This window comes from Drosophila takahashii, chromosome 2L, assembly GCF_030179915.1.
Source record: "Drosophila takahashii strain IR98-3 E-12201 chromosome 2L, DtakHiC1v2, whole genome shotgun sequence".
Lineage (NCBI taxonomy): Eukaryota > Metazoa > Arthropoda > Insecta > Diptera > Drosophilidae > Drosophila > Drosophila takahashii.
In genome coordinates, this window is record NC_091678.1 from 12,265,220 (window position 1) to 12,278,832 (window position 13,613).

The following is a 13,613-nucleotide window of genomic DNA, read 5'->3' on the forward strand; positions in this document are numbered from 1 at the left end:
TTCCTCACACATTTCAAAATGGAGTTAACTTCGCTTACAAAGTTTGTCGCCACTCCACCTTTAAAAGCAAAATCCAATGTGACGCCATCGAGTTTTTGACAAGTTCGAAAAATCTGCAGCACGCAATTACTATCAATTCTGCATTTATCAATTATATCATTAAATCGATATAACGATGATTTCTCGTGAACCTTATGTTCAGAAATACACAATGTTTTAAGTTCTTTTAGTTGCCCAAGATCTGATAAATTGTTACATGTGATTTTGTAATCGAGACTTAGTGTTTCTAATGATTTAATTTGAGATATTTCGTTGATCTCATCAGAACAAATAATTGGTGTATGGAGTTCCAGTAACTTTGAATCTTTTTGATGGGCAAAAGCGCGAAAAAGTTCAGCCAGCGAACCCTTTGAATAACTAATATTTAATTTTTTAAGATTTTTGATACTTGCTAAAACTTGAATGCCCGGCTCATTAAGCAAAGAACAATGTAAGGACTCCAAATGTTCAAGTTCAGCAATGTATTTACAGTCGGCCAAGCCTATTTTGTCACCTACTTTTAATTTCTGAAGAGTGGGCATTGATTTAAGCTCCAAAATGTTGAAAGTATTATTTTGAAAAACTAGACTTTTTAGACCTTTAATTTGTGTAATCTCAGAATTTTCAGTCATGTCAAGATTGCACACATCCAGGTGCTGAAGTCTAGTTTGGCAATTTAAGGCAAATGAAGCCAAAACTTTTTGTATAAAATTACTTGATTTTGGAACCCTGAACTTTAATTCCTCAATATTTGAGTTAGCTAATTCTGACAAGGAAGGAAGATCTTCTGGGTCGGTAAAGTGACACTCTAGTTTTTTCAACGACCTTATTCGGGAAATATGTGTAACCTCCTCGGAATCCAGTTTTTGAATGTGAATATATTGAATTATATTTTTCTCAGCCAATTTTTTAAAAAATTCGGAAAATTTTCCTTTACCAGAATATTGTATTTGCAACTCCTTCAGATTATTCTTGTCGGCCAATTTTTCAATGCCAGTTATATCTGATAGACAGCATTTCAGTGTCCTAATAGATTGAATTTCTGTCACTTTCGAGATATCTCCAAAACGCACTCGTTCACCAAATGCGAACATTTTGGATAAATCTAACTCTTGGATCGAACTAAAATTTCCGGTAAATGCATTAAAGAACGGATTTAGAGATGCAGTACTGGCGCTTCCTAGGACCTGAAGGGATTTAATGCCATTGGGATGCGCCAGATATGGCGAAATATCGTCAATATTCTCAAAATCATCAACAAAAACAATCTGTAAATTATTTTCAATTTTTCTAATGGTCGTAATAATTTCTCTTTGAATTATGGAAGCTTGGATTTGGCATGTTGTTAGTAAATTTAAGATCATTGGTGAGGTATCGGAATCAAGATCCTGCCGGACGTGGATCATCACGTGTTGAAGGTTGGGTAATTGGCCTAAAGTCTTAATCAAATTCCACTCGGATATATGGCACCCTAGGTATTGAAGAGATTTTATTTTTGCAAGTTCTGTGCACTCTTGTTTATCAATTGTTTGGTAATTTATTTTGCAAGATTTTAAAGCAAAAGTTCCTTTAGGGGCCATGGATTGAAGAAATTTTGCAAGTGACCCAGGATAATCACTCCAATCACGTTTATTTTGTATGATCAATCGACTTAGATTGGGAAGCTTCGATAAATTACCCATTTGGCTTAGGTCCGACTCCGCACGGATCTTTACCTCAAGTTCTTCCTTACTTCTATCAAACTTAATTCTCACATGGTTACCCAAAGTTATGGATACTTGAGATTGTTGTATTGAATTGCTGTCTTCCGACATTTCAGATATATCGTACTCTGCTTTAATTAGTGAACTCCAATCTATATTAACAAAAGGATCATACTCATAGGGTTCGTAAATGCGCAAATTTCGTAATGAGTGAAAAGTCGCAAACGTAACAGGCCGATTTATATCGGTTAGACAATCCTCGATGGTCAATGTCAAAGGTCTAAGGCTGTTGGGCCTATCCCACTTTCTTAAATCATTAAAAAATATCGTTTCCAAACCGTATTCGTACAAGCCAGTTATAAAAACTTGCTTTAAATTGGGCTTCTTTGCCAACGATGCAAATTGGTCTGGAACGTCTCCCGCTGTTAGCTTAATTCTTAGTTCCTCGAGATTACCACAATGCGGTATAGCATCGGAAAGGTTTCCAAGAACTTTTACGCCTTCAAAGGCCAATGCTGTCAGATTTTCATTTGAGAGGAATATATCATGTAACGCTTCTGAAGAAATGTTAATATTTAATTTTAATTTCTCTTTCTTTTCTGGGCCCGGTGAATTGCCTGAAAATATATAACGTTTTTAAGTAAGATTACAATAGTAGATACAATAGTAGGTATATGTAGTAAATGACTTACCTTTTATCAAAATGGTTACGTAATCGTAGTAAAAAGAAAGTTCACCATTGAAAGGACTTATTTTATTGATTGATTGTAGGTAGGATCTCCAGAAAAACATAATTTCTTCGTTTGATTGCTCGTTGACTCGAAGATCGATAAGCAGCTTTGTTATCCTACATGCAAGTGCCAACTGAAGATCCTCATAAAGACGTTTGTGATGATCCTCAAGCAATTTGACGAAAAATTCATGGGCACACACAAAATTTAATAAGTCATCATAATCAGTAGTATCCTGTTGGTCACTTTTATGTTTAGCCTTGCAATTTGCAATTACGTAATTCATTATCTCCAAAAGACAGTTGCCGTTGAGCGGAAGTTCTGTGTTCTCTTCCATTTTTTATGCTAATCTGTAAATTATGAATTTTTAAAAGGATTTTTACTGTCACTTAAATAAGCTGAAAATCAAATGTTTAGCTTTTAGTTGTAGAATCAGTATTTCCGTTATGGAAGTTTAAGTGGGCGCGAAAGCCCTAAAATTACTGTTAGCAGTCAAAAATCAGTAAAATCTGAAGAAATGTAATACTCAACTTTAGGGTACTGGACCGGAATTAAATTTCGAAAGTTTTGGGTGTTAAACATTTTTGTTAATAAAAAGACCTCGTTTGTCACTCAATCGTCAATAAAATATATCAGTATTTTGTATGATGCATGAATAATCATTAAAAGCGAAGTTCTTTATGTACCCTGGGGAATTGGCGATTAAAAAGTAGATTTAGAACCGAGCGATTCGTTTGCTCAGAATCGGACCTCATGGACATGGCTTTATGATGGCTTATGATGTTGATAAAGAATATACATACATACATACTATATTCAAAAAATATAATTACATACATACATAGACAGAAAAATGTAAGTAAAATTGAGAACACTCGTTCTTAAAACCACATTTTTTCGTGTAAGCAAGGGATCATTCGTTCTTGAAAGCCGTGTAAGCACGTTATGAGATCAATTTAAGAACAAAGTTTTATAAATTTAGATGACTGATTTGACCAAGTAACTTAAAAAATATCGTTCTACTTTCAAGAACATTTTCAACTCAAAGTAATTCTCTCTGTGTGTTCGTTTCTTTATCACCGACTTTGACACCAACTCACACAAAAATTGGAAATCGGAATGGTTTACAGAAGAAAACTATTGTTTTATCACGAAATCAACCATTTAATAAGTGAAAAAAAAGCACTTCGCTCAAATCAAAAACAGAAACTGAAGAATATAAGATTCAATTCCGGCAGTTAAACTGTAACGCCGCTTGAAGATCAGCTGATCAGGAATATTTGCGTTGCCACCTCTTTCGATTAAACATACGCATAGCGAGTACACTCTCCTAACATACACAAGATACGATCTAGCCATGTAAAATAAAAACAAAAAACTGCCTAAAAAATCGTACAAATTTTTTGAGTATGGGATTTAAATTATACAATTTAATGGCATCCATAGAGGTAAATGTTTCAATTTCATTCGCCAATGCCAATAGCCACCACCAAGAACAACACCACTTTTTAAATGAGGAAAACAAAATTATAAATAGAATTTCTTAGTTTTCTCTTCAACTAGGTAAAATTATAATCATTATTATTTGAGGTAAGAAATATAGATGTAGTACATGTTAAACATGTTATCTTTAAGGTAAATATAAAATATAAAATGAGGTCTTCTTTTAACCTCTATTTTATATTTTTTTGTCAGAACTGAGGGTAATCAAAACAGTCACTGTCATCGGATTCTGGACCATCGGAAAAGAAATTGGCTTCATAAGTCTGATCATGTGTTTCATAAGAATAGGAGATGTCCAAGTAAGCGTCATCAGTAGCTTCTACCTGCAGGAAAAACATTTTTGATTTTAAATAATAATTTGTTAGTAATTGCATTACTTACGTGAAATTTAGGAAAATCGCTTTGCTGAATTAAATTAAGTTTTAATGGTCTCTGGAGTACTGGATTCCTTACAGATTTTAAAATGGCGTTAACTTCGCTTACAAAGTTTATCAGCACTCCACCTTTAAAACCAAAATCCAATGTGACGCCATCGAGGTTTCGACAAGTTTGAAAAATCCGAAGCACGCATGTACTATCTATTCTGCATTTATCAAATATATCATTGAAACGAAATGATTTTCCGTGAATACTATGTTCAGAAATAGTCAATGATTTAAGCTCGTTTAGTTGTCCAAGATCTGATAAGTTATTACATATGAGTTTGTAATCGAGATTTAGTGTTTCTAATGATTTAATTTGCGATATTTCGTGGATCTCACCAGAACAAATAATCGGTGTATGGAGTTCGTGTAACTTTGACTCCCTTTGGTGGGCAAAAGCGCGAAAAACTTCAGTTAGCGAACCCTTTGAATCACTGATAATTAATTTCTTAAGATTTATGATATCTGCTAAAACTTGTATACCCGGCTCATTGGACAAAGAACAAGTTAAAGACTCCAAATTTTCAAGTTCAGCAATGTATTTACATTCGTCACAGCCAATTTTGTACTTTATTTCTAAATTTTGAAGATTGGGCATTGTTTTAAGCTCCAAAACGTTCAAGGATTGTCTGTAAAAAGTTAAACTTTTTAGACCTTTAATTTGTGTGATCTCTGAATTTTCAGTCATGTCAAGATTGCCCACATCTAGGTGCTGAAGTCTAGTTTGGCAATTTAAGGAAAACGAAGCTAAAACTTTCTGTTGAGCATGACTTGATTCTGGTACACTGAACTTCAATTCCTCAATACTCGAGTTAGCTAATTCTGACAAGGAAGGAAGATCTTCTGGATCGGTTTTTTCAACGACCTTATTCGGGAAACATTTAACACCTCTTCGGAATTCAATTCTCGAGAGCGGATACATTGAATTATATTTTTCTCAGCCAGTTTCTTAAAAAGTTGGGAAAGGTTTTCTTTTCCAGAATAGTATATTTGCAACTCCTCCAGTTTATTCATGTCGGCCAATTTCTCAATACCAGTTATGTCTGATAGACAGCACTTTAGTATCCTTAAAGATTGAACTTCTATTACTTTCGATATATCTTCAAAACGCACTTTTGTACGATTATCGTACATTTCGGATAAATCTAATTCTTGGATCGAACTTATATTTCCTGGGAGTGCATTTAAAAATTGATTTAGGGATGCAGCTCTGGGAAGCCCTAGGACCTGAAGGGTTCTAACGCCTTCAAGTTGCGCCAAAGATATCGGAATATCGGCATAATGATAGTGATAAGAACAATCATCAAAACGAATCTGTAAATTCTTATTATTTTTTCTAAATGTTGTAATAAATATTTCTCCAACTATTGAAGCTTGCTTTTTACACGCTGTTAGTAAATTGAAAATCATCATTGAGGTATCGGAATTAATACTCTCCCGTACTTGAATCATCACGTGTTGGAGGTTAGGTAATTGGCTTAAAGTCTTGATCAAATTCCATTTGGACAAATGGCACCCTAGATATCGAAGTGATTCTATTTTTGCAAGCTCTGTGCATTCTCGTTCATCGATTGATCCATAGTTAATTTTGCAAGATTTTAAAGCAAAAGCCTCTTTCGGGGCCATGGATTTAAGGAATTTTGTAAGTGAGTCGGGATAATCACTCCAACGACATTTATTTTGTATGATCAAACGACTTAGATTCGGCAGCTTTGATAAGTCAGCCATTTGGCTTATGTCCGACTCCTGACGTATTTTTACCTCAAGTTCTTTTTTACTCCTATCAAACTTAATTCTCACATATTTACCCAAAGTTATGGACGCTAGAGGTTTCTGTATTGAAGGGCTGTCTTCCGACATTTCAGATATATCGTACTCTGCTTTAATTAATGAACTCCATTTTATATCACCATAAGGATTATACTCATAGGGTTCGTGAATGCGCAAATTTCGTAATGAGGGAAAAGTCGCAAACGTAACAGGCCGATTTCTATCGGTTAGACAATCTTCGATAGTTAATGTCAAAGGTCGAAGGCTGTTGGGTCTGTCCCATTTTCTTAGATCATTAAAAAATATCGTTTCCAAACCGTATTCGTACAAGCCAGTAATAAAAACCTGTTTTAAATTGGGCATATTTGCCAACGGTGACAATTGATCAGCTGAGTCTCCCGATGTTAGCTTAATTTTCAGATTCTCCAGATTTCCACAATGGGGTATGACATCGGAAAGGTTTCCAAGGAGTTCCAGGCCTTCAAGGGCCAACGTTGTCAAAAATTTATTTGATCGGAATATGTCAGCTAATGATTCTGCAGAAATGTTGACGTTTATCTTTAACGTCTCGGTTTTTTCGGCGACCACTGATTTCCCTTAAAATAAAAAAAGACGTTTAAGCTGAGTTTGTTCACACTATGAAATATGAATTTAAGGACTTACCTTTTATCAAAATGTGTACGTAAGGGGGGTGATAAGACAGTTCACTATTGAAAGGACTTCTTTTATTGATTGATTGTAGATAGGATCTCCAGAAAAATGTATTTTCTTCGTTTGATTGTTTATTGACTCGAAGATCGATAAGCAGCTTTGTTATCCTACACACAATTGCCAACTTAAGATCCTCGTAAAGGCGTTTGTGATGATCCTCGAGCAATTCGACGAAAAGTTCATGGGCCAATAAAAAGTTTATTAAGTCATCATAATCATTAGAATCTTGTTTGTGACTTTTGGGTTTAGCCTTGCAATTAGCAATTACGTAATTCATTATCTCCAAAACACAATCGCCGTTAAGCAGAAACTCTCCATTCTCGACCATTTTTTATGCTGATCTGCAAATTATGAATTTTTAAGAGGATGTTCACATTCACTTAAATAAGCAGAAAATCGAATTTCTTGCTTTTAGTTGTTGAAACAGTATTTCCGTTATGGATATTCATATAGGCGCGAACGCCTTACAATTATTATTAGCTGTACAAATCAGTAAAATCAGGAGAACTGAATGGAATATATTGTAGAGTGCCTCGAGTATCGTTGCAGCTCGTTAGGTTATTATAAAATCAAATTCGGATTTCTAGTCTTTAAAAAATTGAAAAGACCAAATGTATCGAAACCTAATATTTATTAAGTTAAGTTAAATATTAAGACCGTACAGGTAACTTAGGTAATATAAATGTCAAAACATAAAATTTTGTAGTTTTCGAATAAAGTTTTTGCAAACAGTCATCTTTCCTGTAAAGCGGTAAAAATAAGATTTCATTTTTGGGACCGCCCCAATGTGCATAAGTACATATATATGTATATGTAACATACTTTATAGGCACCGAAAGGGTGTCTTTTACTTCTGACAGACATTAAGTTATATTATTTATAAAACAAGGAATTGTAAAAGATAACATTAATACAACAACGTATATTTTAAAAAGTTTTGGACTCTTTCGAAAATTAATGTAAATACATATGGACATATGTAAGTATTTCAACATAATAATACCTTTTGCGTCCTAGCCGGACTCCGTTTACTGGCTTTCTTATCAGCGGCTCGGCAATCTGAATGGTAGACAGTAGGAAACTATTTGCTTACACTTTTAAATTTGGGAAAACAACACTTTAACAAGTGAAATAAGTAAAACTACGCAGAATATTATGTTGAATTCCTTTGGTTAGACTAAAACGCCGCTTGAAGATCAGCTGATCCTGCATACTGGCGCTGCCATATCTTCAGATTAAACAGGCGCCTAGCGAAGACACCCTCCTGCCACAGCGGGTACACTCTCCTTAGCCGAGTTAGGTAGCAAATTGTTTTTTTTTATTTATGCCCTTTTGTTTTTATACCCTGTACTTGTAGTGTAAAAGGGTATATGTATTCGGGGAAAAGTTTCCGACTCTAGAAATTCTTGATCACGATCAGTAAACGAGTCGATCTAGCCATGTCCGTCGGGACCGAATGGTGGTTGTTTCAACTGTGCGTATACTTAATAAAAATAATCATACGCCATATGTGCAAAATTTTCAAAAACAAGAAACTAAAACGGTTTAAATGATGAATTCGAAAACTGGGCATTTTAATAAGAAGTGTGAACATATTTTGTGAACTGCAATCTTCAAAGATTTTTTGACTTATGTATCTAAGATGCTTTAAATGGGAAAATCAAAATTATAGTTCGTTTTCTCTTAAAGTAAAATATACAAGTCAATTATGTATAATATTCATTAGTTAATCTGAAGTAAGAAATATATGGGCACTTCCAAAAAAAAGTCCACCAAGCCAAAAACCTTGAAACTTGAATAAAACATATTTCCACATGATTTTGCCCCGATATTAGTTTCTAATTAGTTGGATACTGAGCTTAACTAAAAATTTGGAGTACAGTTTGATTATTTTTATGACAAACCCCACCAATATACGCAAAAATCACTTTTTGGCTATTTTTTTGTTATTTTTTGGACCTATCTTCTGTTGTAAATTTATCCTATAGAAATGCTAATATGTGACATTTTTCTGTACTAAATGCTTCATTCACATGCTAAACTATTAAGTTAAAAGCAAAACATCCAGCAATTGAGGGATAGAGGTAAAGAAATCCGCTTTACAAAACAGTCGGAAAAAATGTCCCGAGCGACATGTCCCGAGCGAATGTGGTTGAAACTGCATAAAAAAAAACGGCAAAGAATTTTTGAGTAAAACCAAAAGCATTTCACAGCGACATGTTTGAACGACATTCTTAAAAAAATCGCATTCAAATATTCCATCAGAATTAGCTAATTTTTGGTGTTGTTTGAACTTCCCCGAAATCCACTTCTATTTTTGTCCCGAGCGAATACGGCAGTTTTTTACCGATATCTTAAAAACTAAAAGTGGTACAAAATCAAGATTTTTACCAAAAATAGAGCTTGGGAAGAGTGAAAGGAAAAGCCGATAATTAAAATTTAAATCCATTGTTTTATAATTTTTTTTCAACTTTAAAGGTGTGCAAATGTCCCGAGCGACATTTTGGAAGTGCCCATATATAAAATTTAAAACTATTAGATATAGTATTGTTATTTAACATTTGAAACTTCCTTTGTTATCCTCAATACTCATCAACTTTGTCAATGTCGCCAGATTCCGGACCGTCGTCAAAGAATTCTGGCTTATAACTGATTTCAGATGTTATATAAGAATAGGAGATGTTTAAGTAATCGTCATCGGTGGCTTCTAACTGCATGAAAAAAATTGTACATTTTACATAACGTTTTGGTTTTATTATAACTACTTACATGGAATTTTGGGAAATAGCTTTCCTGAATCAGGTTTAGATTTAATGGTCTCTGGAGAGCTCGATTCCGTACAGATTTCAAAATTGCGTTAATATCCCTCACAAAGTTTGTAGACACTTTAGCGCTTTGAGTGAAATCTAATGTGACGCCATCGAGTTTTTGACAAGTTTGAATAATCACCAGAATGCTGTTACTATCTATAGGCGCATGATAATGATACCTGGCATATTTATAACGTAGTGATAAAATACTCAATGATTTAAGTTCTTTTAGTTGGCCAAGATCTGATAAATTGTCACATATGATTTTGTAATCGAGGCTTAGTGTTTCTAATGTTTTAATTTGCGATATTTCGTGGATTTCATCAGAGCATCTAATTGGTGTGTGGAGTTCCATTAGCTTTGAATCGCTTCGATGGGCAAAAGCGCGAAAAAGTTCACTTAGCGAATCACTATATGAATCACTATTTATATTTAATTTTTTAAGATTTCTAATATTTGCTAAAACTTGAATGCCCGGCTCATCAAGCAAAGAACAACGTAAGGACTCCAAACTTTTAAGTTCAGCAATGTTCTTACATTCGTCAAAGCCAATTTTGTAATCTATTTCCAATTTCTGAAGATTGGGCATTGATTTAAGCTCCAAAATGTTGAATGTATTATTTTGAAAAACTAGACTTTTTAGACCTTTAATTTGTGTAATCTCAGAATTTTTAGTCATGTCAAGATTGCACACATTTAGGTGCTGAAGTCTAGTTTTACAATTTGAGGAAAATAAAGCCAAAACTTTCTGTTGAGAATGACTTGATTCTGGTACACTGAACTTTAATTCCTCAATACTCGAGTTAGCTAATTCTGACAAGGAAGGAAGATCTTCTGGGTCGGTAAACTCACACTCCAGTTTTTTCAACGACCTTATTCGGGAAACATTTAACACTTCTTCGGAATTCAATTCTTGAGTGCGAATACATTGAATTATATTTTTCTCAGCCAGGTCCTTGAAAAGTTGGGAAAGGTTTCCTTCTCCAGAATAGTATATTTGCAACTCCTCCAGTTTATTCATGTCGGCCAATTTCTCAATGCCAGTTATGTCTGATAGACAGCACTTTAGTATCCTAATAGATTGAACTTCTGTCACTTTCGAGATATCTTCGAAGCGCACTTTTGTACGATTATCGTACATTTCGGATAAATCTAATTCTTGGATCGAGCTTATATTTCCTGGGAATGCATTTAAAAATGGATTTAGGGATGGAGCACTGGGGAGTCCTAGGACCTGAAGGGTTCTAACGCCTTCAAGTTGCGCCAAAGATATCGGAACATTGACATCAGAATTATCATTGTGAGGAAAATTAAAAAAGCGAATTAGTAACCTCTTTTCACATTTTCCAAATGTTATAAAAAATTTGTCCCCAATTATTGAAGCTTTCTTTTGGCACGCTGTTAGTAAATTGAAAATCATCATTGAGGTATCGGAATTAATACCTTCTCGGACTTGAATCATTACGTGTTGGAGGTTAGGTATTTGGCTTAAACTCTTGATCAAGTTCCACTCGGATATCTGACACCCTAGATATCGCAGTGATTCTATTTTTGCAAGTTCTGTGCATTCTCGTTCACCGATTGTTCCGTAATTAATTGTGCAAGATTTTAAAGCAAATGCTCCTTTTGGAGCCATGGATTGAAGGAATTTTGCAAGAGATTCGGGATAATCACTACGACGGCATTTATTTTGTATGATCAAACGACTTACATTGGGCAGCTTCGATAAATTACCCATTTGACTTACGTCCGACTTCTCACGAATCTTTAACTCAAGTTCTTCTTTACTCCTGTCGAACCTAACTATCACATATTCGCCCAAAGTTATGGATACGAGAGACTTCTCTAATGAATTGCTGCATTCCGACATTTCAGATATATCGTACTCTGCTTTAATTGCTTCACTACATGTCAAAATGTGGAAGTTATTGGAGAAGTGGAAGGGTTTGTAAGTGCGCAAACTTAGTAATGAGTCAAAATTCGCATATATAAGAGGTAGCTTTATATCGTTTAGAGAACCTTCGATGGTCAGTTTCAAAGGTCCGAGACTCTTGGGCCTGCACCATTTTGGTAAATCATTAAAAAACATCGTTTCCAAACCGAAATCGTACAAGTTATCAATAAAAACTTCCTTTAAATTGGGCCACTTTGCCAACTCTGCAAATTGGACTGAATCATCTAGCGCTGTTAGATTAATTCTCAATTCCTGGAGATTACTACAATGGGGTACAACTTCGGTATAGATGATTTCTAGGCCTTCAAGGGACAGCGTTGTCAAATATTCATTTGAGCGGAATATGTCATCTAATTCTTCTGCAGAAATCTTAAAGTATAAATCTAACGTCTCTTCTTTTCCGCAGACCTCTTTTTTACCTTAAAATAAAAAAGATTTTTAAATTATGTTAGTTTACACCATAGTATATGAAGTAAATGACTTACCTTTTATAAAAATGGTTACGCAATCACGGTAAAAATACAGTTCACCATTAATCGGATTTTTTCCCCTGATTGATTGTAGGAAGGATCTCCAGAAAAATGTATTTTCTTCTTTTGATTTTTTATTAACTCGATGATCTATCACCAGCTTTGTTATTCTACACACAAGTTCCAACTCAAGATCCTCGTAAAGGCGTTTGTGGTGATCCTCAAACAATCGAACGAAAAATTCATGGGCCAGCACAAAGTTTTTTAAATCACTATAGCTTTTGGGCTTAGTCTCGCAATTTTCAATTACGTATTGCATTATCTCCAAGACGCAGTCTCCGTTGAGCAGAAACTCTCCATTATTGTCCATTTTCAATGCTTATCTGTAAATTAGGAATTTTAAAGAGGATCACTTAAGTAAGCAGAAAATCAAACTTCAAGTTTTTCCTTGCTGAAACGAAATTTCCGTTGCGAACGCCTTCTAATCATTGATCAAAAATCAGTAGACTATATTTCAGGAGCTGTATTATATTTTAATATTCATTATTTACGATCCGGTATCTAGAGGTTTTTCCAAACTTTTCCACCAACAAATTTTTTTCAGTCCTCTTTCGAGACTAAACTTTTAGCAAAACTTTATAAGCCACACACAAAAAAAAAACTTGGTAAAATCAACTGTAATAATTGTCAAACAGGCCCCAACCAGTAAAATTGTCAATTCTACTAAGTAAATTGTCATTTCACAACAACAAAATACACACAATTAGCAAAGACACAAACCCAAAGCAAAAACAAAATACACGTAACTATTTTAATAGTTACGTAACTATCTTTGTTGGTCAATTTTACCAAGCAAATTTTTTTGTGTGCAGGCTCAAGCCAATTATAATCTACATATGTATTTACACAGACAGTTATATTATTTCTAAAGCAAAGAATTAAACACATTTTTTAAAAAGTTTTGGCCTATTTTCAAAATATATATGTAAATACACAACATAATAATACCTTTTGCGTTATACACAGAATCCGCTCAATCGCTCTTTTAACACAGGTTTGACACGAACTCAATAAGAAATTGAAAATCAGTTTAGTAGATCGAAGGAAGCTATTGCTTTACACTTTTAACAATGTTGAAGTGCATTCGCAGCGGGAAAACAACACTTTAATAAATGCAATGAGTGCAATTGCGCAGAATATTAGATCAGCTGTTGAATTCTTGGAATTAAACTGCAACGCCGCTTGAAGATCAGCTGATTGGCGTTGTCAATCAAAACAAGCGCCTAGCGAAGACACCATTCTGCCACAGCGGAGACACTTTCCACCGCAGCCACACACCGATAAAACATCGATAATAAAGGTAATGTTTCCACTCCAGTTCTTGCGCACTGTTAACTTTCAAATCCAGTTCTTGCGCACTGTTAAATTTGCACTCACTCAATGTTAACTGGCCCGAAACAGCGAAGACAAAAACCAACCACCGATGTCCACGATATAAAT

The 13,613-nt window shown here is 34.5% G+C and overlaps 1 long non-coding RNA gene across 1 annotated transcript; it reads right to left on the reverse strand.

Annotated features, from left to right (window-relative positions):
- Nucleotides 1–4,015: 4,015 nt before the first annotated feature.
- LOC108068835 (uncharacterized) lies at nucleotides 4,016–13,354 on the reverse strand. Its single transcript, XR_006412458.2, has 7 exons — nucleotides 13,122–13,354; nucleotides 12,129–12,496; nucleotides 9,649–12,062; nucleotides 7,883–9,590; nucleotides 6,832–7,220; nucleotides 4,358–6,764; nucleotides 4,016–4,299 (listed from the first exon to the last, which is right to left on the reverse strand). It is a non-coding gene; the product is annotated as an uncharacterized lncRNA (long non-coding RNA).
- Nucleotides 13,355–13,613: the final 259 nt, after the last annotated feature.